Here is a 26,184-nt window from a genome sequence, read left to right on the forward strand (position 1 = left end):
AAGAGACAGCTATCATAAATACATTCTTATTCAATACTTGAAAATATATCCATTTCTCAAACTCATCCTTAAATAGCAATTTTGGCATAACTTTTCTACTATTACACATAGATTTTTAGTGTCTATAAAATTATAACCTCTGTGTTCATATATTTATAATAACAGCTATTAGGTAAAATTAATAAGAAGTCAGCTGCTAGTACCCATAGGATTTGATTGTTATTTTCAAGGAAGAAGCTGAAAATTTAGTATCCTGAATTGGTCCTTGGTCAATTAATTCTGTTTAACTTCAGGTGAGTGTATTTTCATATTTAAGTGGCCATCTCTCAGTTTAAGACCTGTCTTTCAAAGCTAATGAACACAGGGACAGAATTGGAGTTAGAAAAAGAGGGGATACCATGCATATTGCTCTAGATACTGTACTTTCACTGAAAATAATATTTGAATTGGAGTGTGCCCATGTTATTATAATTTTTAATGAGGAAAAGGAATGGTCAACAGAAATATAGCTTTTGTATGAACTACTAGAGATTACTGCAGTTCATGCTCTCCCTTAACTAGGAAACAGGTACCTTATCCATTGATTTCTAAATTGACTTTTGATAGAATGTGAAATGAGTTCAAATTCTTTGTCCTTGTGTCTTTTTTTTTTTTTTTTTTTTTTTTTTTTTTTTGAGAACTGAACTTTACAGTAGAGGGAAAAAAAGAAAATCTGGCTTGGACTGGAGGCAAAGTAAAGTGATGTCATTGAGAAACCAAGATGGGAGCTGTTATTGGAAGATAATGTGGGAAGTAAGTGAGAAGTGTAATCCTTGATTACCCTAAACAAACACATGGCATAGTGCTTGCTCATATAGTTATGAAATTCTGGTTTCTAAGTAAAGAATTTTAGTCTTGTCATTACATCTCCTTTTCATAACTTCTCTCCCACTGAATGACAGCTTTTTAATTTCACTGCCTAGTATTTAGTAAGTCTTTCCTAATACACGAACAGTTTATCCTGCAGCCAAAGAAAAGGTTTATTGCATTCATAGGAGCAAAAGTATACTAAGCAGGAGTTAATAAACATTAGCTTGTTTTAAATTTAGACGTAAGCACAGTAAATAATAATAATATCTGTAAACACATTTTTGCACCCTATGGCCCTCCAAAGAAATTGTAATGCCCTTGCTGTGAATAAGCTTCCCACCTTAATGTGTCTTAGTAGACTGTGCAAGGCCCCAGTCATGGTCTGTTATGACTGTTGTCAACTTTCTATGAGAACCTGCAATGTAATCTGAAGCTTGGCACCTGGTGTCTCTATTGTTAGAATGTAAAATTTGAAATTCATTGGATATTAAGGTGTTTAAAATATGGATATATGTTGAAACTGGAACTGTAAACAGCCCACTGAAGATCAGTTGCTGTTTACTGAAAATATACAGCCTTTAAGAAAAGAAGTCACGAAGGTACTGCTTACTCACTGAAGGTGTATCATGTGGCTTCTAAGGACTAACTGCTTTGAATGTACGGTGATTACAACCAAAAATGAGTAGGAAACTATTAATGAAGGGTGTTGTTAATAAAAGTCAGTCTAGTTAAATTCAGTTCTGGATTTTAAACTGACCCAGCTTATCAATCTTATAATCACAGAGATTTGTAGGATCCTGATGCATATTTAGCATATATTCAGTTGCTGCAATACCTATTTATTTATTAAAAATATTATTTTCAGTAGTTTTAGCCCCACATGCTGTACTTACAAAATAGATCTCTGCAAGATTTTAGTCTGTCTCTGACCTCAGTCTTCATATTGCAAAGATAAACAAGCCAAGTCTCATTTCCTTTTCTGTTAGGGCCGCAGGCAGATATTGAAGCATCTGAATAAGCCCTGGCCTGGGGTTAAGCTGACTGTACAGGACATGAGATACTATGACATGAGAAATTGCCGAGCATGACAGATAAACGCGGTAAGAAGCTGGCAAGTTACAGATAGTGCTGTGAGGGCTGCAAGGGATGCCTGGGTCTCACAGATTATTAAGGGGGAGTTAAGTGAAAAAGGGCTGAACATCACAAGCAACTGAAGGGGAGCACTGGGGACCTTCTGGGAGAGAAAAGTCTTGCAAGATAAACAGCACCTAAGTAGCCACATTAGTAGGAACATAAGAGAATATAAGACTGAGATTACCTAGGCAGAACAGTATGAGAAATACCATATTTGTATATGGATGTAGCAAAACTGATCTTAAAGGGAAGAAAAAAAGAAAAAAAAATCAGGGAGTTTCTTTATTTGGGTCAGGGCTGCAGTGAAGAAAGATTGGCAAAAAGAAGGGTAAATGAATAGGAAAAAGGATAATTAAATATGCAAATAATGTATTCAGGAATGTCCAGGGATATCTCCTGTGTTCTACTGCAGCTGAAGGAGGACAATAAAGCAAATTTGTTCCAACCATAACACATGCTAAATGTACTTTCATAATCGGGAGGACTTTGGGAAATGGGGTGGGGTGTCTCCTAGCAGGGAAAAACCTGGGATATAATAACAATATAACTGAGCATAATGATATCAGAGTGTCCATATCTGTTCTAGGCTTGAAAACATCAGCATTCTCCTAAGCATTCTTTGACACTTTTGGTCTTCTCTATTATGGTAGATGCCTAATATCACAGTTCTGCTAGCTATTGCTTATGGGACTTCATGTTTCCTGGTATTAATCAGACTCACACATGACATTCTAGACATGTTTTACAATGATAATTTATACTTTTCCTGTTGTATCTATTTGAATTTGTTTTAAACACAGACTTGACTTTTCAACCAATATCTCAACAAACTCTAGAAACTCAAGGGTAAATTAAAATATAACATATGGTGATCTTCTGACATCTATTATAGAGTTAACATCTAGGATCCTGTTTCTGTCATAACACAAAAGCTCTTTCAGGCATGGAATTATTCAAGAGCTTACCAATTCTAAAATTTCATATGTCAAAAATCAAGAAACATCTAGGCTTCTTTCTCTTTCACAGCAATGGGTGTTAAAATAAGAGTGAAACAGAGAGAAAATAGCTAATTTCTCTTGTATCTATGATTCAATTAAAGATAATAAAGAAGTTTTAAGAGAATAAAACTCCTCTAAAGGACAATAAGTGTGAGTGCATATTTCCCTTGGGAAGTGCTTTGTTTATGATGTGCTCAGGTATATTGATCTTTCAACAACAACAACAACAATAAAACAGTTGATTTGATTTGTCCCAGGGCAGTAATTATACTCAAAGAGGAAAAAGTGAACATGTATTTACAGCTAATGAACTGTATGATAGGCTTATTATTCCAATTTCCACAATGTTTTGTAGAAAACTTTATAGTGAACTCAGTATTTGTTTCTTCATACTGTATCACAAGCAAAAAGAATACATTCTACCTTCTCCAAACCATCACTATGTCACTCTTCATTGTGAAAATAGCAGTTGAATTTGAGACTCAGATTCAGAATGGAAAATGTGTTTGCTGTACTTCCAACTTGAAATTTTAACTTTATTCCTTATTTTTATTAACACAGTATAAACACCCACGGACCCCATATTTGCTGAGTAGGTCAGATTCTTTCTGGATAATTTGCCATAGTCCAATAAAATTTACTGATTTTTTTTTTTTTCAGTGTTGGCATGCAAAGCTAAGTCGCTTTTGTAACTATAGATCAGCTTGGTGCAGATTCAATGTTAAAACAAAATAGATTTCTTTGGTAAATGTTATTGGTAAAGGAAATATGTTTTCAGTCAAATAATGCATTTTTTTTTATGTCTTCTCAGGTTAAGAGAAATTGATAGGAGATGAGGTGCATAATGTTTGCAAAAGTCAGTGAAGAAAAAGGTACGGTAAAAGTAAAAGATTTTTATGACTTCATAGAATCATAGAATGGCTTGGATTGGAAGGAACATAAAAGATCATGTAAGTCCAAAACCCTGCCATAGGCCAGGATGCCACCCACAATAACAGGTTGCCCAGGTTGACCCATCCAACCTGGTCTTCACCATCTCCGGGAATGGGACATCCACAGCCTCTCTGGGCAACCTGTTCTAGTGCCTCACCACCCTCTGAGTGAAGAATTTCCTCCTAAATCTAATCTAAATCTCCGCTCTTTTAGTTTAAAGACATTCCCCCTTGTCCTGTCATTGTCTGCCTATGGAAAAAAAAAGTCACGCTTCATCTTTGTGGTGGTTTTACTCGGGTGGGCAGCCAAGCTCCACCACAACTGCTCTCTCACTCCCCCTCCTCAAAGGAAAAGGGGGAGAAAAATACGATGCAAAGGACTCAAGGGTTGAGATAAGGACGGGGAGATCACTCGACAATTATTGTGACGGGCAAAACAGACTCAGAGTAGGTAGATAGTAAGATTAATTGCCTATTACTAACAAGCTAGAGAAGTGAGAAACAAAGGAAAGAAACCAAAAGCACCTTCCCCCCATCTGCCCTCTTCCACCTCCTCCCGCTGAGCGGTGCAGGGGAACAGGGGTTATGGTCAGTCTGTAGCGCTTCTTCTCCACTGCTTCTTCTCGGTCACTCTCATCCCCTGTGCTGTGGGATCCTCCCCACGGGATGCTGTCCTTCCTAAACTGATCCTGCGGGTGCTGCCCACAGGCAGCAGCTCTTCAAGAACTGCTCCAACATGGCTCCGTACCACAGGGTCCATCTGTCAGGAGCAAACTGCTCCAGCACGGGTCCCCCATGGGCAGCAGCTCCTCCCAGACCCCCCTGCTCCTGCATGGGCTCCTCTCCATGGGCTGCAGCTCCGGCCCGGGGCCTGCTCCTGCGGGGGCTCTCCATGGGCTGCAGCCTCCTCCAGGCCACATCCCCCTGCTCCACCAGGGGCTCCTCCACTGGGGGGCTGCAGCGTGGAGATCTGCTCCATGTGGGACCCATGGGCTGCAGGGGGACAGCCTGCTCCACCAGGGGCCTCTCCACAGGCTGCTGGAGAACTTCTGCTTCTGCGCCTGGAGTACCTCCTCCCCCTCCTTCTTCACTGACTTTGGTGTCTGCAGGGCTGGTTCTCACTCCTCGCTTTCCCAACTGCTGTTGTGCAGCAGTTTGTTGTTGTTGTTGTTGTTTTCCCTTTCTTGAATCTGCTCTCTCAGAGGTGTAAACAACATCGCTCACTGGCTCATCTCTGGCCAGCAGCACCTCCCTTTGGAGCAGGCTGAAACCGGCCCTTATCTAACATGGGGTAGCTGCTAGATTCTTCTCACAGAGGCCACCTCTGCAGCTCCCCACTACCAAAACTTTGCCACGTAAGCCCAATATGAAAATGGGAGTGATGTTTCCCTTTTTCCAGTCACCCGGGACATCACCTGACTGCCAGGACTTTTCAAATATAATGGAGAGAGGCTTGGCAACTACCTCAGCCAGTTCCCTTAGGACCCTGGGATGCACGTCATCAGGTCCCGTAGACTCGTACCTGTTCAGTTTTATCAGGTGGTCTTGAAGCTGCTCTTTGTTTACAGATGGAGGGACTTTGCTTCCCCAGCCCCTGCCTCAAGGTTCAGGGACTTGAGAGACATGGTAAGCCTGGCTGGCGGTCAAGACTGAGGCAAAGAACTTGTTGAATGCCTCAGCCTTCTCCATTTCTGTCATTACAGTTCTCCCTTCTCATCCATCAGAGGAGGTACACTCTCCTTGACCTTTCTCTTCTGAGCAATGCACCTATAGAATCCCTTCTCGTTATTCTTTGCGTCCCTTGCCAAGCTCAGTTCCATCTGTGCTTTGGCTTTCTTGATCCCACCACTGCACATCTGGACAGCAGCCATGTACTCTTCCCAGGCCACATGTCCCCATTTCCACTGCCTGTGCATTTCCTTCTTGCGCTTCAGTTTGACCAACTGGTCCTTGCACAACCATCCTGGTTTTCTCTCCTCACTGCTCACCTTCTTACATAGGGGGATGAAGAGCTCTTGTGCTATAGAAGTGTGTCCTAAAAGATTTGCCAACTCTGATCTCTCCCTTTGTCCATAAGACTTGATCGATAGCAAATATTATTTTTTCTCAGGTATCTAAGAGAGATTTTATTCTTATGTTGTGCTTTGGCCCTTCCAAAATATCAGGATGAGACAGTGTACTGCAGATTTTGTGTAAGGACTTAGATATAAATACTTTCTCTTCTTAATCACATTTCGTCATAATTTTGAAATTATCTTTACCAAAATAATAAAAAACAATTGCATTTTTAGAGTCTTTGAAAAGAGTACATCAGTTGTTCCATGCTGCAGCAGTACACATGCATGTCTGCCCAGCAGCTCACTCCACACATGCAGATTGAACTTCTGCCGTCTTTCATTGTGGTCTAACCTGGCAGACTAAGCACCACACAGGTATTCTGTCACTCCCCTGCAGTAGGATGGGGGAGAGAATCAGAACAAGGTAACACTCATAGTTTGAGGTAAGAATAGTTTAATAGGAGAGAAAAGGAAGGGGAAATACTAATTATAATAAATAATAATAATAGTATATAAAACAAGTGATGAACAATGCAATTGCTCACCACCTGTCCCAAGCAGCAGCAGCCACCCCCAGCCAATTTCCCCCAGTTTTAATGTTCAGCATAACACCATATGGTATGTAATATCCTTTGGGTTGGTTTGGGTCAGCTTTCCTGGTTCTGTGCACACAGCTTCTTGTGCACACCCAGCCTCCCCACTGGCAGGGCAGTATGAGAAGGTGACAAGTCCTTGACTTATTGTAAGTGCTGCTCTGCAACAATGCTGTGTATATTTTCAACACTATTCTCATCCTAAATCCAAAACACAGCACCATACCAGCTACTAGGAAGAAAACGAACTCTATCCCAGATGAAACCAGGACTTATTTTACATCTAACAAAACAGATTTCCCACTTCCTGGTGTCCTTTTTCCAGCTCAGAAACCAAGTAAGGCCTCAAAGTAAGTAGGATAAATCAAAGAGAAAGTAACTAGTAAATCCTGTATTCCATGACATATCTTATAAGCAGTTGGAAATAAACAGGAATAAATATAATTATATTTTCTTAAATGTCTGACATCTCTGATTGCTCTTCCATTGAGAAAAAAATTAGTAAGATATCCAATGATCCTATCTCTGCTTGCTGGAAAGCTTGGTCTTTCTTTCCCATATAGTCCTTCTGTCCCAATGTGCAGTTGAATGATGAGTTCCTATTGCAGACACAGGAACAGAGCTCAGGATGGAAAACATTGTCCTGGTTCCTAGAAAGCTTTAAATGTTCCTTTATGGGATAGAATAAAAAAGTCTGAAAATTTCTAATTTTATGGTAGCTATAATGTCTTCTTAAACTAATACACATTTTGAGGTGGTGATTGTTTGTTAGTTTAAATGGCTTTGGCCTCATTAAACTATAATGCCTTTTCAAGGTTAGTACTGTATCATGTAGGTAGTAATAATAAATAATTTCCTTGTCAGCAGGGAGTCAATGAATATTTTGGGACTCCATCTGCAGACTATTTGGCTAGCAGGAATATACTCTACATATAGTCTGGTATTGATGTGCCTGTAAAACTCCTGTTAATTATAATGGGGATTTATAAATGAACATCAAAGGCCAGTTTGTGAGCTCTCTGAAGCCCTGATCCTGCAAAAGCTTATGAATGTGCTTAATTTTGCACACGGTTAGTAGTACTGTTGAAATCAATGTGACTTACCATTAGCTACATGCTGAGCGTTTGTAGGATTGGGGACTGGTGGTGATTTTATATAGATTTTACTTCACTGACTCTAGTAAGTTTACTTGTTGTGATTTGCATTAAAATGACAGTCAGAAAACTATGACCTGAAGGGGAAATGCAATCCTAATTCTAAATAGATTAAAGATCATTACAGAACTTTACACTGAAATAAGACCACCCCTGCATAATCAAACAGAGTTAAAGGAACAGTTAGGCCTTATATGCCATAAATGTAAGTTATGCAAAATTAAAATTATATATAAAATGAATCTGGTTCTATAAAGAGGTCACAAAAACATTAATTGAAAACACATTTAGGTTTGTTCTTCACAAATTTTTGTGCTTTTTTCTTTGCACAAATGCTATTTAAAATTATCTTTTTTTATTGAAAGTATTCTTTCTAAAATTTAGAAATTCTAAAATTTAGGAAGTCTTATCCTGTGAAATGCATGGCAATACATATTTTTACACAGGACAATTTCAGCATAACTTTTTTAATCAGGAGAGTCAGCAAAAAGATCAGAACTGTTCACATAAAGAATATGGCCACAGTTTGCCACAGCACTGTTATAACAGTTTAACCAGAAAGTATTAAATTAGCACCTTTAGCAGAGAGCACTGAGGGTATCAGTAGGGGAACTAAATTATTTTAGAACCCTGAACAATATGTCTATACAAAAAAGATAAAATGTCAGGTTCCTTCAAAATAGAAAATGAAAAAAAAAATAATGAAAGGAAAGGTATAGGGTTGAGCAGAAATATTTCTCTGTTTCTCACATCATAAATCAGGGACTTCAAAAAATTAAACCTCTCCTCACATCATATAATGCATACAGGGGGAATCTAAGTGGGCTTCAATTTCTCACACAGTGGAGGCAAAATGTCCCTTTGTCCTTGCTCAGTTAGTGCAGTCCTGTGCTATTTGTCTTTGTCAAACCTGTGCTTTTGAGTACCAGCTCTCCAGAGTCCCAGTTTGGGCAGTGCTCCTTTGCTAAATGGATGCGCTGTAGGATATTGACTACTGTGAGTTTGACAAGGCTGCCCTTTTGGCAAGGTGAAAGAGGTCATTATATTCACCTCTGGGATGCAGCCAATATAAATCTCATTCTTAAGGAGACACAATGTGTTTAGAGGCCAAGCCACAAGTCTAAAAGTCTCCTGGATACTGCCTCAACAGCAGAGTTGCCCAAACAACACAGATTTTAAAAATTGTTGCATAGTAGTAAGGGTCACCCAAATATGATAGGAAGCAATCAATACCATTTATTGCTCTCTGTGGTCTAATATCTTTATGTGACACAATTACAGGAGACCTATCTTGGGGCTTTCTGTGACAAACAAGAGTTTCTGTTTGAGGGAAAATTAACGAATGCCAACCTGTCCACAGGGGAGATGAAAACATATGAAAATAAGCAAACATCCACAAACTACTGCATTTCTTAATCTTCTTCTTCTATTCCACCCCTTTTTATGGTTAAGTGAGTTATTACAGCCTTAAAGTTGTAGAAACCCTAGCACAGTTGCCACCAGAGAGAAGGGCTGAATCCCAATGAGTGGAAAGCACTGATTAGATGACAGAACAGTCTTTTTCATTCCAGTAACTCCAGTGGTCAGACATTGTGATAGCAAGGACTTTGAATGTCACTGAGCTAAAGGAGCTTTCACACTCATTATCATTCTTTGCATATTCTGCTACAAGGCAGGCCCTAGGCTTCATGGCCTCCTTAATGCTCAGGCTGAACAAAATTAGGGATTCTCACCAAAGAATCCTATATGGCACCATGGAAGCTGGACCACTTTTACAGACCAACAACTGAAATTCTGCTGCAAGGAAGTCTTTTTGATGCCCAACGAAAAGCCTGACTCAAATGTAACAGAACATATACTGCCACTGAAGCTTTAAACTGCAAAAAGCTAAGTAAACGCAGAAAAATATTTCTTATACAAGCATGAGTCCTCTGAAAAAAAATACAAATCAAATGATGAACTGTAAGGGGCTTCTTTACATAGTTGTTATATACTCTTTAGTATTTTTCTGCATAAGGAGAAAATAATCTATAACACCTGAAAATCTGCATAAATTGGTATCTGGATTATGCCTCTCTTATAAATCCTTGCAAAAACTGATCATTTATAAGACAGATTTCAGTTTGATGGCAGAGATGCCTAGAATCTTTAATAAATATTTATTATCAGAGATATCTATATATTTGCCTTTTTCGTTATTTCTGTCAAATTAAGCTATAGAATGTGTCTGTGACATCTCTACATTGAAGTCTAAATAATGGATACATAAAAGCCTTTTGAATTATACTCTGAAATAAACGTAGGTGTGCTGGTGGAATGATACATAAAAGACTTAATATGGTCTACATCACAAAATAGGATGCAGGATCTAATGAAGCAAAAGTTCTTGAGTCTGGCCCTGCTAAAACCAAGTGTTGAACCAGATGACCTCCTGAGATCCCTTCTAACCTTAATTATTCATTGATACTACATTTTGAAGAAATTCACAAAGAGTTTTTCTACTACCAGCTTCTCACATATTTCTCCCCTGTTTTGAGGGCACAGCTGAAGTGGAAGGCTTGTGCTGGCATGCTGAATATCAATGAAATGAAGGTTATGTTTGCAGGAATGCCTAACAGCTGTACATTTGTCAGAGACTGCAGTACATGCTTTCCTTTCAATCAATCCCTAATCATTTCATTTTCCAGATCCTTTCTTTTATATTTGCCTCATATTTCATGTGAACGTCTCTCTTAACCTAAATCTCTACATTTTTCTATGCATGGCCATAGGCAGCTAATTGTAAGAATCACATATATTTAAAATGTTTTTTTTTTTATCTTTCTGCCTATTTCACAATTGCCTTTCCTGATGGCTCCATGCAGTCTCCTGTCAGAGCATCTTTCTTCCCCTTGTTTAGTATTCAATTCACTGCTCATTGGCTTAATCCTCTTCACTTTCTTCTATTAAAGGGGGATTAAGCATTTCTAAAAATAAAAATAAATGTTTAAAAGTTTGAAAAGGTGATGCAAGCAACTGTGAGTGACTAGCAGTTTAAAGAGTTCAAACATTCTTTAATTAAACACCAGTGTCAAAGAATGCTAAATTATCCTAGGAGATGAGATCTTCAGGGGCTGGAAGATAGTCATTGATACAGCTAGAAAAGCTGCACACTGATGCTGAAAGAACAATTATAGCCCTACATTCTGCCAGAAAGTTTGAAAGTTAGAAACAGACTATTTTTTGAAAAAGTGACTTAATGGAAGATGGGCAGTGAATCAAGTTGAAAGCTCAAGCCCGTTTTCTTTATATGCTCTGGAATATGTTGCTCCAAGCTCATTCACTACTGTTCCCACTAGGAAAAAAAAAAAAAAAAAAAAAAAAAGCAGCTCAGCAGAAAATTCTGCAGAACTTTAAACTTTTTCTGCCCATTACAAATTAACTACTTTATAACCATAATCCTTATTTCTGCCTCTGACTTTGAAATGTTTACTACCAATCCCTGGAGAAAATGGAAGCTTAGGTCACCTAGGCTTTAAAGGAGAATTCTGGAGATGTTGGTAGACACTTCTTCTTGGCATATATTGTAGACTAATGCAATTATACAATCAAAATTGTGCTTACCCTGCACTCAATAATTCTCTTGTAACACATAAACTCTTGTTACAGGGAGGGAAAACTGAAGAGGTTTTGGTTGGTTAGGGAGGGTGATCACTGAAGATATGTCTTTTTCCAGTTCAGTCTGTCTATGTGCCAGTTATGCATATCCTTTTCTCTGCCATTTACTGAGCCCTCACTGGCATTGAGATGACACAAGGCTTTCATAACCTTGGGGAAATGCTGTGTGATTTTGCTTAAAGTACCTGAAAAATTGGGTAACAAATACAGGGTAATTAAACCGAAAATTATAATGGGGAAAAATAATAATAAATAATAATAATAATAAAACAGCTTTCAGCATTAAAAAGAGTGCATTTATTTCTATTCAAAATTTAAGATGTGCATTTTTAAATTTGGGGAATACTCTGCAGTGCATAGATATAATACAGAATAAGGATTACTAGAGATCATGAGAAGGTATGGTGGCAATGAGAAGATGGTGGTTTAGATTTTCATGCTTGTGAAATGTAAATGTCAGTGGAAGATCTATACTGAATTCAAGACCTTCAACTGAGGCTTAAAGAATGTGATAAGACATCCACAAAACTAAATTTGTGACAAGAAATTAATAAAAGCTGAGTGACTTCAGAAAAGCACCATTTAGAGAGAAAGCTATAAAGGTCTAATCAGTAACAATGGTTGGTGTTCCTAAGAAAAAGAATATGGAAAAGAAAGAGCATGTACATAAAGCTGATAAAAATGTTACATGAATGTACGTTCCAGTGACGATAAGGTCATTGCAAAAGCCACCATCTGTTCCATGGAGTTTCTAGAGAAGGTTTGGAGAAGTAATCAGGACATAGAAGGTGTTTTTTTTATGTTTTGTTTTGTTTTGTTAGTTTTGTCCTGGACAAAATACTTATGATAAGATTTTTCTGGGCTGTGACTGACTGTTTAGAACATTTTTAGTCACCTCTTTTTTGTCATTACAATCAACAAAGTAAAGCAGTAAGTACAAATTATTGCAAAAATCAGAAGATTCAGAGGCAGAAGATAAGAATCATGAGGGAGATGCAATATTTCTTTGAAGAGGAAAAACTGAAAAGATTTTGATTGCTGCACTCACAGATTTGATGAAAAGGTTTGTCCAAAATTTTAATGCTGTGATTAACTCCTTATGCCTCTTTTTTTGTGACTTCAACATATGTAATTTCTAACTTCCTTAAAAAGTATTCAAATGGCATTGGGGAAGACGTAATGATCCATTTCCAAATAATTCTGTGCATTTGTACCTCCACGTGCAGGTACATGCAGATCTTTTTTAACATATATATTTAGATCTAAATTAGTGTTTGATGTGAATGGATAAGTATTGTGCCATATTTCTGAAAGTTAAGTCTGTTTATACATAAGCTGAAGTGAAACAGTGCATCTTATTAAAGTCTATTGTTCTAATATGCTGTTAAAGTAGGTTGAATGTATGGAAAAATTTACACTGAGAAGTGTAACATGGGAATTGAAATGTTACAGTGAATGTTAAGGAGAAAGGAGGGGGAGGGAAGGGAGGAGGTAACTACAAGCTTTTATTTAAAAATATACTGACTTACAAATATCAAGGAAAACCATACTGCCAGATGCATTTCTAAAAATACAAAGTGTTTTATGCAAACATTGTATTAAAAATGAAAAATAGATGTAAAATAATCAAGCAAAAAAATTCATAGAAATATAAAATAGTATAAAAATAATAAAAAAGATAAAAGATAAAGTAGTGTTCATAAATAAAATTTCTATGTTTAAGGAAAAAACTTATGTAAAAAAGAGAAAATAATAAAGGTTGAGTACAGCAAGGACTGAAGATGTATAATAAAGATCAGAAAGCAGGAAAAATGCATAGAATCATAGAATCATTTACATTGGAAAATACCTTCAGGATCATCAAGTCCAGCCATCAACCTGACCTACTGAATCCCATCACTAAACCATGTCCCTTAGTGCCAAGTCTACATGACTCTTTACCTCCAGAGACAGGGTCTCCACCATTCCCTGGACAGCTTGCTCCAATGCTTGAACACCTTCTTCATGAAAAAAATTCTTCCTAATATTCAATCTAAACCTCCCTTGGCAAAACTTGAGACCATTTCCTTGCATCTTGTCACTTGTAACCTGAGAAAAGAGACTGATAGTCTCCCTGCTGCAGCCTCATTTCAGGTAGTTGTAGAGAATGATGAGTCCTCTCTCCCTTCAGCCTCCATTTCTCCAGACTAAACAACCCCAGTTCCCCCAGTCAGTCTGCATATGTCTTGCTTTCTAGTCCCTTCACTATAAACATGACCTGTGCTGTCCCAAATGGAAACAATAGCTGTTATAAACTTTGAGGTTTTCTTATGATGGGGTTACAGCGGATGTCGTTTATTGAGGACAATGAAAGAATGAAATGAAGGGCTAAGAATAATAACAGTAACTCTGTGAAGTTAATTGTAAACAAACTCAACTACATTTGCTATTTTCCTTGAATTAATGAACTGGTATGACTGGCTAGGTTTACAGAGAAATCAGGTAAAAAAAAAAAAAATTATTTTAATTGGAAAATGGCAATCTATTTATATCGAAACCTTTCCTTTATGGATGTGAAGTATTTTGAAAGTTCCATCATACAAATTTAATGATTCTTATGTATTTTTTTGTTAAACCAAGTCTGTGTCCTATCTGAGAGCCTTGTGGCTAGGCTAAATATCCCACTAACTTATGTATTCCACATTTCATGAGATTAATCAACAGTCTGATTTTTAAGACAGTATGATAAATTTATGATGAAAATTTAGATCCTGCATTTGAGCAATTGCTGTCAAAGTCAGTACCTTAAGGTTTCTACAAGTCAGAATACTAGATGATGAAAATTGTTTTGTCAGAAAATGCCCTAGTTACTTGATTAACTCCAATACCGTTCTTAACACTAGTATAAGTTTGAATTTCCTAGTTTTTGGGAGAAAACCTATGCTCTTTACCCAAGCTTGTCCCATTACCCTAGTGGAAACAAATTCATCTGTTAAATTGGATCTTTTCCTCTGAAGCTTTCAAAAAGCAGATAACTTACCCAATGTCCTCTTTGATGCCCATATTTAAGCTAAATCATGAGAACATAAATCAGAAACAGAAGTAACAGCCCTTCAGCTGACAGATCAGGTAGGAGGGAATACTTAGTCACAGTGATTAATAGGTCTTTTCAGGAAGCACTTAGATACCATGGTGATGGGTGTTATAGCAAATCCTCAAATAGTCCTTGATGACTTCATATGGTCTAATTCCTTTTTGACAGTAAAGGGAGGGTAAAAATTAGACTTCAAAATTGCCTGTTTGGTATTCACATGGAAATAGACTGAACAAACTACCATGACTGCAGAGGTCTAGGTTGAGATTGTCATTTTCAAGGACACTTGACAGGACAGCTCCTAACTTCCTTAGATGATTTTGAAAAACTAACTCAAGGTAACATCTTCTGAGCTGTTATGCAAAACTACACGTATACAATCCCTCTGAAGTTTTGGGTAGATTGTTGTGTAAGCACTAAGCTTTTATGGATCGGTGCTTAAAACACTAATTATAATTCCATGAATAGAAATCTTGGGCATAGACTCAAATAATTTTACTATTATATTTTTTTTCTCCAATAAATGCTTATGCCTACAGGGAGTTCCATGTTTTGGCTGAAATCTGATAGAATTGCCACAGTTACCTATTTCACCCATGCCTCAACTTCAGCAAATCAATCTCATTATTCATATTGGTAGGGTTATTGATTATTAATCAAAGACTGTGGGAAAGCAGTCATTACCCTGATGGAACAGTTACTGCTGTTATTTGTCCTGTCCCCCAGGAATAGGGAATAATGCTTATTATCAGTGTTGTTTAATATGCTCAAGAGCTTTCATCCCACCTCTTCCTCCTTTCCCATGGAATGAACAACCATTTCTCACCCTCGTTTAAGTCAGAATATTTGAGTTTCATGTACAGCATTCCTAAAACTTGAGCTTTTCTGAATCACTTCTTTGGCTTAAATGATAGCTACCATTTCCACTTTGAAATAGTCCTGTTGTAGCAGTTTTAGTATGAATTTGCCTAGAAAGAAAGACTATTAAGAAGAGAACTAATTTTTGATAGGATGACTTAAAAAGCCTGTTATATTTAATATGACTATAAATTAGAAAGAGAAATACAAAAACTGTGGGTTTTTTATTATTTTTAAATAAGATTCCTAAGCATATTAGAAAACTCAAAAAAATTGTTGGTGGTTTACCTTTCAATAATAAAAATAGATACATTCCTTGGACATATGACATTTTTGATCTGATACTGAGCTGGAATAAGTTGGCAGATATCCACTGAAGTGAATGTAATTGTGTTATTAGCAGCAGTGGATCTAGCTTTTATATCTCAGTTGCAACCTAATAATTACTACAGCAACTCTTGTACAGAGAACCAACACAACCTACTAATTTTATCAGAAGAAGAAAAAAAAAGGAGTATATAGACTTTTCTTGTGTTTGCAGAAGCATTGTGTGAACTGGAGTGAAAATTGTAAGCAACTTATAGTGCACTCTATAATCTTCCTGCCTCCTGACAGCCCCATTTCTGAAGTTATTTTAGTGTTGGTATACAGATGATTTTGAAGTTCATTCTGAAGCATCAAAAAATAAGTGATCAAGTAAGAACTTCTAGAGTTCCTGAACAAGAGAGGTGTTACTGATGGGTCACATCCCCCGTAGTGTTGACTTGCCTTCATTTCTAGCTGGAAATAAGATTGTTTATTCTGCAAACAGGAACACATAGGCTGAGTGCAATCATCTCTTTTTTAATACGTTCATTCATTTATTCATGTTAAATACATTTCCTTCAACATCCCATATTTCAATCCCTTTGATTTTTCTTTATGCTTGGCAGGAACAGCTTTTCAAAAGAGTATATTACTTGAGCCTAGTGTACCAAGAACACTGTCTTATCCTTAGGGCTCCTCACCTCAGGAAGAGTGGAGCTGCTGATCGCTATTGGCAAGCACAGCTGAATGAGAAAAAAAGATTTTTAATAAGGGTTGAACTTTTTCATTTCTATGAAATGATGTATTCCTTTAGCAAGAGAAACTTAACATTACAGTCTTCCTATGATTCTGTGCCTCTAGTTAGAAGAGATCTCTGGAGGTCATCTGTTCCATCTCTTCACCCCCAGGCTGAAACAATTAAACCTTTAGCAACCCTGACAGTGGATCTGTCAAGCTTGTTCTCAAAGTCCGTAGCTGATGCAGACTCTTACCACTTTCATTATCAGTCTATTTCAGTGATTCGCTGTTCTTAAAGTTAGAAAGTTTTTTTAATGTCTCATAAGGCTCTTATGCTGCAATTTCAGCTCATGGCTTCTTGACCTGTTCTCCACACAGATAGAAAGCAGATTGTTACCTTTCACTTTGCAGGAGCCTTTTACATATTTCAGAAGTGGTATCATGTTTCTTTTCTGTCTACCTGTCTAGACTAAACAACCACAGTTTTTTCAAGCCTTCTCCACAGGTCATATAAGTAGAATCCTACATTATTCTTGATAATTTATTTCACTACCTACATCTTACTTGTATCTTGATGCTCTTAAAAGACCAAGTTGAAGATGTGCTAACATTGGTAGAAAGGAAATATTGTTAATTGTCTTTCAGATTTGGTTTATGTATTTTATTGTGCTGATCTACACACTTACCCTCCCTCCCCCACCCCCTCCCCCCCAAAAAAATAAAAAAATCATTAATACATGCCTAGCTAATTTCCCGTGATCCATTTTTACCATTATGTACTCAATTGGACAAATAACCATTCTACTCACACTTCTGTTTATTGATTTTTTTTTCCTTCCCAAATATGAATTCAATTTAACAATATTGTTTTGATTTTGGAATCCATCCTAAAATTTATGTTTACAACTTTCAAAATGATATGCTATGTCAATTTAATAAATGTGATTTCTACTTCTATTTTCTAAATTGTTATATATTGAATAGTATGGGATCTCTGCAGAACAACAGCCTTCCATTCTAACTTTTAATTGTCACTGCTTTCTAGACAAGCTTTCCCATCACCTTCTACAGTAGACCTATTGAATTACCAACATTTAGGCCAAATTCAGCTATGAAAATTCAGCTATTTTCCAAGAAATCACTTGGGTCCTAGGTACATGTAATCATGAGATTGTAACATTTTTCAGGTTTGAAGGGACCTTGGGAGGACATCTAGTACAATCTCTCACTCAAATAAGAATGAATTCAGACTGGCTTGCTTGTTTTCCACTATCAATTTGAATCTAGAAAATTTCCAAGGACTATGATCCCGTAGCCTCTCTGAGTATCCTGTCCCAGTGCTTAATGATACTGCAAGAGCAGATTCTTTTCCAATAAGAATCCTTATTTCTTTATCATCTCCTTATCTCCTTATTTCTTTTTTATTTCCTTCTTTTCCTTGAATGTGTCCCGTTTCACTTTATTACCAGTGTGTCTTGTTCTCTCCCTGTCCACTCTTTTAAAGAAACTGGATCTGCCTTCTTGGTAGCCTCTTCTTTGATATTAGAAAACTGTTACATTCTTTTCTCCAGTCTGAACAAGCCTCATTCTTTCAAGCTCTCCTCACAGAACAAGTGCTCCAACCCCCAACAGTCTTGGTAGCCTTCTGCTGGACTTTGGACTCTTCTGCGCTCATTCAACTTTACACTTCTTGTACAGAAGTCCTGAAAAATGATTGCAGTATTTATAATGTAGTCTATTAGCTGCTGAGTAAAAGGACAAGAATCACCTCCTTTGATCTACAGGTGAAGACGTTTAGATTTAGAGCTTAGTGATATGGTTTAGTGGAGGACTTGTTAGTGTTAGGTCAGAGGTAGGACTAGATGATCTTGGAGGTCTCTTCCAACCTAGATGATTCTATGATTTTGTGATTTTATTTTACTTTATTTTATTTTATTTTGTTTTATTTTATTTTATTTTATTTTATTTTGTTTTATTTTATTTTATTATTTCATTTTATTTATTTTATTTCATTTTTCTTTTTTCTTCTCTGCTCTTCTCTTCTCTTCTCTTTTCTTCTTCTTTTCTTTTTTCTTTTCTTTTCTTTTCTTTTCTTTTCTTTTCTTTTCTTTTCTTTTCTTTTCTTTTCTTTTTTTCTTTTCTTTTTTCTTTTCCTTTCCTTTCCTTTCCTTTCCTTTCCTTTCCTTTCCTTTCCTTTCCTTTCCTTTCCTTTCCTTTCCTTTCCTTTCCTTTCCTTTCCTTTCCTTTCCTTTCCTTTCCTTTCCTTTCCTTTCCTTTCCTTTCCTTTCCTTTCCTTTCCTTTCCTTTCCTTTCCTTTCCTTTCCTTTCCTTTCCTTTCCTTTTTTTTTCTTTTTCTTTTTCTTTTTCTTTTTCTTTTTCTTTTTCTTTTTCTTTTTCTTTTTTTTTTCTTTTTCTTTTTCTTTTTCTTTTTCTTTTTCTTTTTCTTTTTCTTTTTCCTTTTCCTTTTCCTTTTCCTTTTCCTTTTCTTTTTCCTTTTCTTTTCCTTTTCCTTTTCCTTTTCCTTTTCCTTTTCCTTTTCCTTTTCCTTTTCCTTTTCCTTTTCCTTTTCCTTTTCCTTTTCCTTTTCCTTTTCCTTTTCCTGTTTCTGTTTCTGTTTCTGTTTCTTTCTTTTTTTCTTTTCTTTTTGTTTTCATTTTTTTTTATTTTTTACAACTCTATATATGATGAGTTTTTCTACCAGGGCAAAGAGTTGACTCGTATTTGGTCTGCCAGTATGTCCTTTTCAGCAGAACTGCTTTCTGGCAGTCATTCCCCAGCCTGTACTGCTTCATGGGGTTAATCTGCCTCAAGCACAGGACTTTGCCATTGTTATTTCATGGATTTCATAGTTCGTTCCTCCAGCTTCTTTATAAACCTCTCAATAGCAGCCCTACCTCGAATATACTGAATCCCCCAGCTGAGTTACTCATAAATTTAATGAAGGTACACTCCGTCTAGTCCTACAGTACATTGACAAAGATATTAAACAAGATAAGTACACAGATTAGTCCCTGCGGAACTCCACTTGAAAACAGTCTCCAGGTAGATTATGGATCATTAACCACTACCTTTTAATTAGATGATGCATCCAATATTTTGCTTGCCTGGTAGTCAATCCATCTAGACCAAAATGTTCCAACAAAAACACAGAGGAAGATGGCATTCAAAGCTTTGGTAAAGTCAATGTAAACACTGTCCACCACATTCAAAGATCTAGTAATTTCATAGTAGAAGTTGAGCAAGTAGAAGCATAATTTACCGCTGGTAAATACATGTTGGTTATTCCCAGTCACCAAAAATAGTTTCTAAGGGAATTTGATCCCTGGGGAGTTCTGGTGCACCAAGGTGAGACTGACTGATTGTAGATCCCATCTTGATTTCTGAAAAGGGGTGTGATGATTCTTATCTTTCTCCAGTTCTAATATATTATTACTGAAAACAGAACACCAAAGCAATCATCAAAAAATCAACGCATTATTTTGGATCTGGGTCCTGGGGGCAAGCTGAATTTACACAGTGGCATAACAATATTCTATTTTGCTCTCTATTCCCTTTCTCACATTCTATTTAGTATTTATTTATATATTTATTTTGACTAAGTTATTTTTTTCTGTCTTGATTTAAAGTGTCCTTGTACATATATGTAATCCCAAAGCCTCATTCAGCTGTCTGGACATGGTCCTGGGCAACCACCTCTGTGTGGCCCTGATTAAGAAGGTGTTGGACAAAATGACCTCCAGAAGTCCCTTCCAGACTCAATCTTTATGTGATTTTACAGCATTAACAGGCTGTTCAGAGTCCACCTATGAAAATTTGATTGCTTTTTCTACTGTGCTTCACTTTACATTTATCTTCATTGACTTTAGTTTGTTATTGATGTCTCTGGTATTAGATTGTGTGAGAGTCTTCAGTCCTCAAAACTGCTTTTCTTCTTTCTTAGGTAACTTTGTTTCATTGCAAACTTCATCAACTCACTGTTAATCTTTCTTTCTGGATCTTTTGTTAAATTTTCAATGGTTCAAACAAAGATTTCACTGAGATTCCATTCAAAAATGCCCTACACTGCAAAATCTGATCTTTAATGCCTTTTGTCCTTCTTTTGTGCTTTTTAATTGGCTATTAATTTGTGTGAGGATCTTCCCTGGTCTTCTTACATATCAGAAATGATTAAAATATACAGAAAGAGTAATTTTGAACAGAAAGCAGAAAATATTTTGAATATGAGAAACATACAGATAATTCAGTTAAATGATGTATATACCCTACTTGGAATTGGCTAGGATATAGGATTTATACAAGCCTGTCTATGAAAAATGACAAAACAATTGCAACAATTATATTACCCAAAATACTAAAACCAGGGTTCCAAATATGACTATGAAAGAGTTCTGATTTAGAGGTAAAAGTATTACCTACTGAATCAATAGTAACATCTTTTTCATATAAGTACATGGTGAAGTCAATAGAAGTTTTGTTATTGATTTCAATTGGATTTCACATTTTAATAGCTCTTAGAAGATTTTTAGCCATGCAGAAAAAGCTATTGCTGACCTTATTCAGAATGTTAGATATAAGATTTCCATGAAAGTTGATATAGCTGCAATAAATTCAGTTACTGGATATAGAAAGAAAATGTGTTGCATTGTCAGATTATGAGTAGGTAAATATAGGTAAACAAAATTATAATAAACAACATAAGGATGTTTTTATAGTCTCTCCTTGCCATCCATTGTTGAAAGCATACCATCCTTAATTTTGAAATATTTGTTACTGTCATTTAGTAATAAATCATAAAGAATCTCTGGTGATAATAAATTTTCTGACAGTTTCTTAATGTTGGTATCTCTTAACTATGCTTATTGTTAAAATTCCATTTCTCGTGCTGGATCTGAAGATTTTAATAGAAGCATCTTCTGCAACTTACAGATACACAAGGATACACGTTGACTTGTTTTTGTAATAAAGATTTTGAGTCAGTGAGTGAGGATGAATCGCTTAAACTGATCATAATTCATTTGTCATCTGTCTGAATCCCAGAGAATGGAGTCATGGTTGATGGCAATCATTCTTGGACTGCTGCTCTGAGTGCCTCTAGGTTGCTTGTGAACATGACAGCTGTTGAGCGTTTTTATGAGAGATACATTGCACACATCAAGATCTGAAGGCTCTTTCCCTATATCTGATAGCGTTGGTAAGCATTTTTAACTGGAATTCTGTCATCTGATTCTAAGGCAGAAAATTGGTGTTGAAGACATTATTATACAGCTTGTTTTCTGTAAGTTTTACCTACTTAGGAAATCTATTCTGTATCACTTAGTAAAAGGGTTTCCGGGTTTTATTTGATTGTTTGTTTTTATTTGTTTGTTTAAAATTGCTGTTAGCAATTTATCAATTAAATTGAGGTGCTTTGTATTACAATTTTCTATTTAATTCAGCACCTTGCAAGACTGTTTTCCATGCTGAACATAATTTAGAAGATACACCAACTTGTGTTTTATCTTCATTCTAATGAGTTTCTATGTTGATTCTACAATGTTCTTATAATTCATGGAATATTACCTTACTTTTTTTTTTTTTTTTTTTTTATGCAGCTTGCATGGAGTGTTTTGATTTAAGTTTTACACAGTGAAATAGGTTAAAATAAAATCAATAGATTTATGTATGATGCACTTAATGGTGAAGAGGGTCTTATCTCTTCTAATTTCTGTGCTTAATGCTTTGTTTATAAATACTACTATTAAGACTTGAACTGTGAATTTCTTTATCTTTTTTTTTTCTTCTGAAGAGTGACCTTAGAATCTGATCCATAGCAAGCAGAGAAGAGTAGACTGATGTATTACCACATGTATTGTCATATGTATAACCACAGTATCACAGAGTTCATATAACGGTCTTCTGAAAGTCGAGGCTTTTTCACTATTTAAAAACTGATACAACGTCGTTTCCCCTTAAACCAATATGCATTTTATTTAACTTCTTCTCATGTTGAAAAGAGATAGTTAAAACAACACAGGGATTTCATAGTATCCTATAATAAAGAAAGTAACAGTGGATGACAGTGGATAACTGAAAGTTTTTGTGGATAACATCTAAATAATCTTTTTATATTGTTTTTATTCTATTTTTATGAATATTTTAACTTGATTAATAAGCTGTTAATTCGTCCGTGAAGTACTCCTGATTTATTGACAGGACAAGGTCCTCTTATACAGGATGATATATTACCAATGTTTGTTTTGTTTTGTAATAAAGCAAAGCCCCCTTTTCATCCATTTTACTCTACTGTAGAGTTAACTGATAGTTCTTGACTGCTGGATAAACCTCTTTTTCTTTATTAGATCAGCCTTTAAAGCTCTGGAAATATTTCCTGGTTTCTCTATAGTGCATCACTCTGGATGTGAGAAGCTGATTGCGTATAAGTGCCTTTAGCTGCCATATACCAGAACCACCACAAACGGTGGTTAGTACTCATATCTGTCCTCTCTCCACCACTGTGAGATAAGCCACACTGGAGACCTGGTGGAGCTGAATAATAACCATTTCCTTCTTCTGTGTGTGTTTTCATCAGGATCACTCAACATTTTTCACCACTACAAAATTATTCTGGAAAGATCTGACATGGAGACAGGACTGAGTAACTGAGTTACTGAGGACACTATTAGCAGCAGTAGCTGCTTAAAAAAAAAAAAAAAAAAAAAAAGTCGAACTGCAGTTGAAGCATCTCCTTTTTACTTAGTAGCTTTCATTCCTCTTTCCGTGCATTTCCTGCTTTGTTTTTCAGGATTACTTATTTATCATACTGCAGTAAAGTCTTCATAGTTGTCCACTGCAAATTACTCTCAGGGTTGTGTATTTGCTTTAAATTAATATTTGGATAAAATGTTAGGGAGTAGAGTGTTTTGCTGGTATCTGAGTAAAATCAAGGACATGTTTCCAGCTCTGACATAGATGGAGGTGAAGGCAGGGGAAAAGATTGGTAGTGGGAGGGGAGGTTGTGCAGCTGTGTAACCACAGCTGCATCACAGGTTGCAGGAGACAGAACTGCTGTTGAGTGCAAATGGTGAACCTGAGTGCCCTTAGCACACCTGCATATAAGGATAATTAGTAGTGCGCTATAACTTTTAGAAAATTACATATTTTTAACTGTCTGAAAGGTAAGAAACACAGGTGGTATAAATCAGACTGTGGAGATGACACTACTTCCCAGAATTTAGACTGGCAACTAACTTCTGATATTTATGTTGCTCAGACACTTACAGACTGAGTGTTTGCTAAAAGCTAATTCACCAGGATCTTGGCATAGGGTAACACTTTTGTAGGGAATAAAATCTCTCAAATGGGAGAGCCAGTGGCAGTCCTAAAAGCAAAAGACATCTCCATTGCAAGAGTCTTTGCAGTAGTATCTTCATCTGGACTGCCTGAGACTCCCTGACCTGCTGTTCTGCTCAGTTCTTGTACTGACCCAGTCCTGTGTGACTCCTCCATCATAAGCAAGTTCTACTGTAAGGGATTATTTCAATGTGCAGACAAAACATCTCCCAATTCTTAACCATCTACAAAAGACTGACACTTTTGACTTATCAATGTACAATTTGATCAATTTTGCTGTAGAAACCTCCTAAGAGTTTCTGAGATAGCAAGTTTCTCCATCCATGATGTTAATCAACATATTAAACATAGAAATTGGTCTAATCATTGACAGGTTGGCTGGGAGATATCTTCAGGAAAGTCTGAAATTTCCATCTGGAGAGCTCTTGCATCAGTTACTTAAAACCTTAATTGAGAGGGTGGCCAGGAATTTGAACAATCACCATCTTGTCAACAACAGTTGGTCTACTGTTTAAATGGCTCCATTATCTCCTCTACACAGATGTCTACATGAAGAATTTTGGGATTATTCAAGGAATTAATGACCTGAGTGCACTAGCTGTGCACGTAGACACAGGCCTGTTATCCAACTACACCACAGTTATATCTATAGGGCAATTTCAAATTTTTACCTTATTTTTATACTTAAGTTCTATACCTCTTTTTGCAACTAAAAGGTGGGCAAAGGTAAACATCAACACCTCAGTAACTGCAGCGCTGACTATGAAGAAAGACTGAAATTTCTGCCATTTTTTTTCATTGAAATGATTTTAAACAAGACTTTTTGAATCCTGTTTTTTAAGCCTTTAATGTATTTAAATTGTCTTCATAGAAAATGCAAAGTGATTAAAAACATGAAAGATAATCACTAATAAATTTAAAGCATGACTAATTTTCCTAGTGTAGATAGGGCCTGACTGACTGAAGTAAAAGACTTGCATCTGTTTCCCACTGCTTAAGAACACTGAATATATTATCTACCACCTACCACCTGAAACGTGACTAAATCTCACCTGGATGACTTTTATATAGCTTACATCCTTACATGCTGACCATTTGACCACACCGTTACCTTACAGTAATGTCTAAACAAACTAAGTGTTCACTCAAGGAAGTCAAACTCACAAAATTTTAAAACACAAGTCTAATGAAAAACTGTAGTTCTTTGTTTATTTCCATTTAGCTTTTTATAGTTCATGGTAAATCAAAGTCAAAGAATTTCTTTAACTTGTGGCAAACTCAATTTAAATTTATTCAGAACAACAACAAAAAATATAGATACTTGTAAAAAAAAAGTTAGAATGACTTATTTATTTATTTTTATGATTTAATAATCTTACTTAAAATCTGGAAGCCTGAAAATAGCAAGGCTAGGAACTGGATATATTCTTAATCTATGCATTCAGACAAAGCAATTAGTCTTTATTTCTTGTCTCTTGCACAGACGGTCTGTGCTCTGGCACAGACTGGGACAGTGTGACTATACACAGCTTGTGCTGAATGCAACTTCAGCACCATTTATACTTCCATTCACCTGTCAGAACAGCTGAGCTCATCCACGGTCACAGCTCTAGCGTGCAACTGAAATAGATCACCAGCTAATCACAGCTAGGTGTATCCAAGAGTGGAAAGGGGGGAATATAACAACACAAATATATATTCTGAATATAATGTCCCTTGGACATTGTATTCAGAATATATAGTTGTGTTATTATAAAAATTTCTCACTGCCGTTGAAGTTCTTTGCTTACATCTAATTCACTACTAATATGTGATCTGCCACTCGAGTGTTCCTAAACCACTTTAGCAGCTGCTTTTAACAACCATTTTTAGAACAAAGAAACAGATAAAACGAAACAAAAAATCTTAATAGAGGTGTTGTTAATGCAGTGTTCTTAATCTCAAGACTTTTTTCCTCCCTGCAGAATATTAGTAGTCTCCACAGACTTTAATAGAGGCAGTTTGTGTCCTGCAGGGAAAAAAAAGACCCTGGGAGCTTTAAATGAAGCAGCTTTAATACAGAAAACTGTAACTGAGGTCATCTTAATTCAGATATTTTATACTGTACTGGCCTTAAATGAAATAATTTGAGACCTATGACCTTAACAGACAGATATCAAAATTGACATACTGCTAACTAATGCAACATTTACCTGAGACAGCCTTAGGAGCTCTATATGACTTTTGGCTTTAGTAGAATCATATTTTCATATAAGAACTCTCTGAGCAATCAGTTTTGAGCTGAGCTTCAACTTGTTTTTTGAGTAGAAGGAACAACATAATAAAGAATTCTGATATCAATGGATTAAATTATGAAATTACAAACTCTTCCTCTGATATAAATAACTATGTAAAAAAAAAAAAACAGATAGTTTATGTCCAAAAAAAAAATTAGAGTAGCTCTGTGTCTAAGAGATTAGGCTTGGAAGTATCTTGAAAAAGCAAATTAAAGCCAGAGGTTTATTTA

This window comes from Cygnus atratus, chromosome 3, assembly GCF_013377495.2.
Source record: "Cygnus atratus isolate AKBS03 ecotype Queensland, Australia chromosome 3, CAtr_DNAZoo_HiC_assembly, whole genome shotgun sequence".
Taxonomy (NCBI): Eukaryota; Metazoa; Chordata; class Aves; order Anseriformes; family Anatidae; genus Cygnus; species Cygnus atratus.